At 38.2% G+C, this 7,361-nt stretch overlaps 1 long non-coding RNA gene across 1 annotated transcript; it reads right to left on the bottom strand.

Annotated features, from left to right (window-relative positions):
* Nucleotides 1-41: 41 nt before the first annotated feature.
* On the bottom strand, nucleotides 42-3,510 carry LOC135524468 (uncharacterized). Its single transcript, XR_010452959.1, has 8 exons — nucleotides 3,318-3,510; nucleotides 2,702-2,753; nucleotides 2,565-2,615; nucleotides 2,166-2,210; nucleotides 2,025-2,083; nucleotides 1,852-1,910; nucleotides 1,716-1,776; nucleotides 42-1,361 (listed from the first exon to the last, which is right to left on the bottom strand). It is a non-coding gene; the product is annotated as an uncharacterized LOC135524468 (long non-coding RNA).
* Between the last annotated feature and the right edge of the window lie 3,851 nt (nucleotides 3,511-7,361).

Genomic DNA, 7,361 nt, shown 5'->3' with positions numbered 1-7,361 from the left:
TCATTAAGTCAGCAATTTTCACGTCAGAAAGCTATAGAAAGAGGCCCGATTTCCCCGAGTTGGGTGACCGTTCAAATTGATCTCTCCCAGCCGGAGCTAATTTGTCCCCCAGAGTTCCCAGTTGTTTTGAACTCACTAAAGTCGGAAGTCAGAGATTTCCGAGTTCCCAGTTGTTTTGAACGTGGCATGATAGACGAGTTTCCCCACTATTAATTACGAGTTGGATGCGCATCGTGTATTTTCCCAGGCGTTTGTGGTAAATACCACCTCTCACTTGGTTGTGAACGCAGCATACGAGCTGCGCATATTTCTCGGGAGTACCCCTGACTGCAGTGTGCAAATCAGAGGCCCGGCTCCATTTTTTGTAATTTTACCTTTATTTAACTAGGCAAGTCAGTTAAGAACAAATTCTTATTTTCAATGACGGCCTAGGAACAGTGGGTTAACTGCCTGTTCAGGGACAGAACGACAGATTTGTACATTGTCAGCTCGGGGATTTGAACTTGCAACCTTCCGGTCCAACACTCTAACCACTAGGCTTCCCTGCTGCCCCATACGGGCGGAGTCAAAAGTTTGACCCCACCCACGTTTTTTTGTCCATTTGAAGTTTGGCAGTCACACTGAATACAAACACACACGTTTGCACAAGGCACACGTTCAATACAAACGTAATTCATTTTTAAAGATCTTAAGAAATATTATTTAAAGTGGTACCACCAGATGTGTTGTAACACCTTTTGCTTCATGCTATATTTGAGACAAGCTACTGATATTGTTGCAGTGAACAGACTTGTTATGTCATATACTGTTAAAATTGCGTTGATAAGTGTTATAACTTTGTAATTATATTATTTCATTGAACACACACACTACCTATCCTGATGCTATTTACTTTCCTCATGAGAATGGAGACAGACTATACCATATAGACATATTGACAAGCTGAATGTGCTTTGTACATTAAGTTATACCAGCTCCAGTAAAGAGATCAGAGACTCAGGTGACTTCTACGTCATCTTTACAAAACCACATAACACAATTAAAACAGCAGACAAAAACAAGGTTTGACCACTCCTCAAAAATGGCTTCACTCCTACTCCTCAAGAGGCAAAGACAGTAATTCTTGTTGTCAACTGCCTCCACATAGAACATCTCATAATCTCTCTGTAACATGAATGGTTCCTTGAGGAGATTATTTTCCTCTTCATCCTGGCCATCATACAACCGTAGTTCTTTAAGGGTTGTAAATGCGGTCTTCCCCGTCCATCCCAATTACACTATGGAAGGAAACAATGCCTTTATATGTTGAGTTCACACCACCTTGCTGCCTCTAGGGTGCCCCTTAGAAGAACATCTGCTTCCTTGAAGAAAAAGGAAGAATAAATATTAAGAGTAGTGCCTCATTGGGTGATCAAGACAAATTACACCCCACTTTCACAATAGCACCATGCAAACAAAAACCACTATTACTAAAGGGGTGTTCAGTGATATCTATAACTACTCAACAAGTCATCACAACTATTATATCTTGCCATGCATCAAGCCTTCAGCATTACATACAGTAGACTACATAGCCAGTTCACAGCTCCCAGTTGTCTGTGCATTTTGTTTTCAGTATCATCTTGAAAGAAAACAGATTGTGGTCATTAAGTAATGTAAGGGAACCTCTAGGGATGCGTGTACAAGAATGCATCTTCCTTTAGCCAATACAGTACCTGATCCTGTAGAGCTGGATGCTGATGTGACATGCTTGGGGGGGGCATCTTCTACATCAACCTGAAATATATTGGAGGGAGGGTTTAAGACATTAAACATTGTTTAATACTATACCACTCATCATATGACACCTACCTGTAATGGTTTTTTGTTTTCGCCACCTTTTTCAATCTTTCAACCTCTCTTCTTCAGACCTTAGTGAGTGAATGACATACATTCAATGTGAAAATATATTCAGGTCAGTCTGGCTAGTGAAACAAGTGATTTTATGGATGCAAATTAAAAGTTTTCATAATGTTCAGACTTACGGCATGGGAAGGTTCTGCAGAACAAGGCACCACCGTCGCATAATTTGCTGCATGTTTTCCTTTGAAAAAGAAAATCATAGTCGGATGGGGATCCCAAAACACATATCCACTAGTGATGAGAATTTCATAATTTTTACATACCTCAGTGAAATCACACTGTGCTTCCATTGCAATGTACAGAGCATACTGTAAGTTAAGAAAGAGTAGGTTGTTAAGTTTGATAGTTATAACAACAATAATAGTAAATAATAATACCACCACCCCCAGGAATATATTTCAGGATGTAGAAGACACCCCCCCCCCCCCCCCAAGAAGTCACAGTATGTCACATCAGCATCCAGCTCTGCAGGAGTTTGATGTATGAATTGTATGTAGTGTAAAAACTGTAGGAAATATGTTTTTAAAAAGTGTCAAGAGCAATGAAGTAGTATGAGAAATAAGTGTGCTTTGCATGCTACAAGCACATAAGGTATAATATATTTTCATATGTTATAACAGAAAATAGGACTAATATAATATATTGAATAGCCAGCATCTTACCATCAAAACAAACACCCCACAGTTGTTTGAGAAACCTTGCTTTGGTAGACCCTGTGGTGTGAACAAGGTACAATTTTCAATAAAGGAATGACAATCAAATGGTCAGTTCAGTGGAATCATTTAAAGGAATATCTAACCTGATCATCCACACCAAAAAGTTCTCCAAGGTCCAAGATCTGAGCAATATTTCTGTGAACAGTGTATGTGGAAGTAAAGAAAAATTACAATTCTTTTTATGCTCCAGCATGCATACCATTTTTGAACACAGCTGGAACTGAATTAGCCCAAGTATTTTTCACATCATTATGGGTGTTGTTGGACCAGAAAATGTATTTTCGACTGCAAACACCATTTCTCACATCAATGCACTCACATGCCAAAAATATTTCCTTGGACACTGTTTCAAAGCAATGTGAATGCTTTCTTCGTAAAATAAATCATTATTGTACATATTATGTGTATGCTGTGTATCTAAGGGAATGGCATCAACGACACACATTTAGAGCCAGCCAAACACAATCAGGCATACATTGAAGAAACACAGAAAATCAACGATCAAATCGATTACATAACTGTACATGTAAAACCTGACCAAATAAGATTCCCTCATTGTGAGCAATTAGCTAGCTCACGTGCAAATGGGTGCTAATTAACTCTATGCTAACATCGGTGTGGTAGTTGGTCATATACAAATATATCACTGCACTGGTATAACATGAATATTATAAAGTGCATAATGACAGTCTCACTTACTTCCATGGTTGGTATTTTTATCCATGTAGGTTAGGTTCGATTAAGATTTGCTGACGTTGAAGCCTTCAAAGTTTACCTTGGGTGATCTTGAAAGAGACGTGAAGGGTTCGGGTTAAACGCCCACATTGAGCACGGCCCGGAACTGCACACTGCAGTCAGAGGCTTCTCTATTCATCCTGCTCATGCGCGTGGACCAGAGAAATACCCCCCCCCCCCCCCACCCCAAAAAATATATCAGAAATTCATAAAACATGTGCAAGAAATAACCGACACAAAATCAAATAAAATGTATTGGTCGTGTACAAAGCTTTATATATATTTTCGTGGTGCAGTGAGATGCTTATGTGTCTATCTCCAACAATGCAGCAATATCAATCAACAAGAAATAGAACAAAAACAATAAATATAACAAGAACAATAAATAAAGACATGTCAGAATGAGCAAAACCTGATCATTTTGATGAAATATAATTTTGATGGTTTTTGTATATACCATCGTTGTTGCAGCAGCTTGCAACAATACTGAAAAACAATATGCCCGTAGAAAAACAATAACAAAAGTACAGAAGTCCAGAGAGGCCATATGAATAAAAACAGATATTCCTTCATTATGTCAAGATCAAGACATATTTAAAGTGGGGCAAAAAAAGTATTTAGTCAGCCACCAATTGTGCAAGTTCTCCCACTTAAAAAGATGAGAGAGGCCTGTAATTTTCATCATAGGTACCCTTCAACTATGACAGACAAAATGAGAGAAAAGAATCCAGAAAATCACATTGTAGGATTTTTAATGAATTTATTTGCAAATTATGGTGGAAAATAAGTATTTGGAAAAAAAACACATTTACATTTGTTCTACCTGAGCAAGTCTGACCACAAGTCAAAGACTACTATGATGACACACCAAATGTGTTTGATGGATCCTTATTTGTCTTATTCTAACGTAATCCAAAAGTAACGGAAAGTAATCAGATTACATTACTGAGTTTGGGTAATCCAAAAGTTACATTACTGATGAAAATGTTGTAGAGGTAACTAGTAACTGTTACATTTAGAAAGTTACCTACCCAACACTTTTGGTTTAATGAGTCTATAGACAATGTATGACAGCAATCAATGCTTTGGTTTTGTTTCCCTGGCACTGTTTCCACATGCTAACATTTTAACATGCCAAATCATGGGAATGATTTTAACATTGTTCGTGCGTCTTGTCCAAATAATCTCTAAGTACAATATCTGAAAATGATTGTGAAGCTCAACAAAGTCACTTATAGATGATTTGAAGAAAATGCGCAAAAAAAATGCTAATATTTGAATTGGATTTGTGCCACAAATGCTCAAACATTATTTTATGGAAACAGTTCCAGGTAAACTAAACCAAAGCATCGATTGCAGTCATACCTTGTCCATAGACTGCTTACAGGTTAAGGAAACCAATATCTCATTTTGAAATTGCATCTTAAATTAGGAATTTAAAAAGAGAGAAGGTATAGCCTATACTTTACTTATTTAATTCTCAGACCTGCTGTTAATATACACGGCTTTTATTTAATTTATTACTATACATAAAATTATACTTCAGGTATTGTTTTATAATGGAACATATCCCTCTGCTATGCCTGATTTGTTTTAAATACAGCGTTTTAACTGTTTTATCAACAGATGAGTGAGAAAGCAGTCAACCACTGCCATAAAAGGACAACTTGGCAGGACGTCAAAGTTAACTGTATTATTTGTGCATGATGCTTTATATTATGTATTTTCCTGTTTATAAAACGGAGGAGGATTATAACAACTTTACAAGTGCACACAGCTGGCCGGTGCTTACATTACAAGTTTGAAGGTTTCAGCATCTAAACTACTGAGTTTTCCTGAGTTTGCCTTTTTCCTCGCCTCACAGATGATGATTCCTGAAATAGGCCAACCAGTTTGATCTACTGCTCTGCTAACTAGCTAGCTAAAGTGTAGTTAGTGGCTAGCAAAGACAGAGAAAGGGGAGGTAACTTTCTTCAATTAATTTCAATACAGCACATGGATTCATCATGGATTGGGCACAGAAGTTCTCTCATCGCACTGGTGAATGGTAGCTGAAAGTGTCGGCTAGAAATTATGTGCAGGAGCTTCCTGCAGGAATATGTAGTCTTGCTGAGGTCTTCTCTGTGACTCATTTCATTTTTTTTTTTAAATTGAGGGGAATATATTGATATAACTCACCTTGTCAGAGAGATAATTACACACATGCCAAGGTAAGCCTACACCAAACACATACTTAATTTGAAGTGTTTGTAAAATTCACTGTGTGAAAAATGAATGGTGGAAATGCGATTGGAACCATTTCCGTGTTTGACCACTAGGTTTTATGGGTATTATGACATGTCCACTGTGGGGGACTATAACCACCTAATCAAGGAGCCCTGTGGCTGCAATGATCTCAATACACTCGTGGGGCATTTAAGTCTTGAACGATGCCTGACAGGCAGTCCTTTTTCCCAGGCTGCGCTATCTACCAGGCTGCGTGCCACTACCAAGACCACAGCCAATCACATGCACGGAATAACGCAGCAAAAGTTAGCTAGGTAGTCTTCTGTTATCTATGCTAGTTATTAGCTTGCATAACTGATATGTATATAATTATAAGGGACACTTAATGTTTTGTGGATAATATTTCAATTTACAGTGGGTGAGCTCCATTCCTGACAGGCTGATCAGATTCAATAGCAGCATCAGAGACTTGCTTTGTAGGCTCTTTCACATGTAAGGCTCCTTGCAGACAGCCTACAAGGCAGCATGTTGACTTATCAGCCTCTGAGACTGTTATTGAATCTGATCAGCCTGCCAGGAATAGAGTGCACCCACATTTAATCGTAATCATAATGCCCTTTTTGCTAATCTACCTGCAAGCAGCTTTACCTATGAAACAGGCAACAAGCCAAAATCCTGATTTATCAGCTTTGAGGCTGAAATTTTATTTGATCAAGTCAAATCAAAATGTATTTGTCACATGCACCAAATACATCAAGTGTAGACCTTACCATGAAATGCTTACTTACAAGCACTTAATAACCAACAGTGCTGTTCAAAAAGAGTTAAGAAAATATTGAACAAATAAACAAAATAAATAAATAAAAACAAAAGAACTATAACGAGGCTATATACAGGGGGTACCGGTACCGAGTCAGTGTGCGGGGTACAGGTTAGTTGAGGTCATTTGTACATGTAGGTAAGGGTGAAGTGACTATGCATTGGTAATGAACAGCGAGTAGCAGCAGTGTACAAAACAAATAGAGGGGGGGGTCAATGTAAATAGTCTGGTGGCCATTTGATTAATTGTGCAGCAGTCTTATGGCTTGGGGGTAAAAGCTGTTAAAAGGAGCCTTTTGGTCCTAGACTTGGCGCTCCGGTACCTCCTACCGTGCGATAGAAGAGAAAACAGTCTATGACTTGGTTGACTGGAGTCTGACAATTTAATGGGCTTTCCTCTGAAACCGCCTATTATAAATAATAAATATATATATAAATATATATTATATACAGTTGAAGTCGGAAGTTTACATACACCTTAGCCAAATACATTTAAACTCAGTTTTTCACAGTTCCTGACATTTAATCCTAGTAAAAATTCCCTGTCTTAGGTCAGTTAGGATCACCACTTTATTTTAGGAATGTGAAATGTCAGAATAATGGTAGAGTGAATGATTTATTTCAGATTTTATTTATTTTATCACATTCCCAGTGGGTCAGAAGTGTACATACCAATTGCTAATATAGTGTAGCATTGCTTTTAAATTCTTCAACTTGGGTCAAACATTTCAGGTAGCCTTCCACAAGCTTCCCATAATAACTTGGGTGAATCTTGGCCCATTCCTCCTGGCAGAGCTGGTGTAACTGAGTCAGGTTTGTAGGCCTCTTTGCCACGCATTTTCAGGTCTGTCCACAAATTGTATATGGGATTGAGGTCAGGGCTTTGTGATGGCCACTCCAATACCTTGACTTTGTTGTCCTTAAGCTATTTTGCTACAACTTTGGAAGTATGCTGGGGTCATT

Source organism: Oncorhynchus masou, chromosome 31, assembly GCF_036934945.1.
Source record: "Oncorhynchus masou masou isolate Uvic2021 chromosome 31, UVic_Omas_1.1, whole genome shotgun sequence".
In the NCBI taxonomy this organism is placed as follows: Eukaryota; Metazoa; Chordata; class Actinopteri; order Salmoniformes; family Salmonidae; genus Oncorhynchus; species Oncorhynchus masou.
The sequence above is the reverse complement of the archived record's forward strand: the minus strand, read 5'-3'. Positions and strand labels throughout refer to the sequence as shown.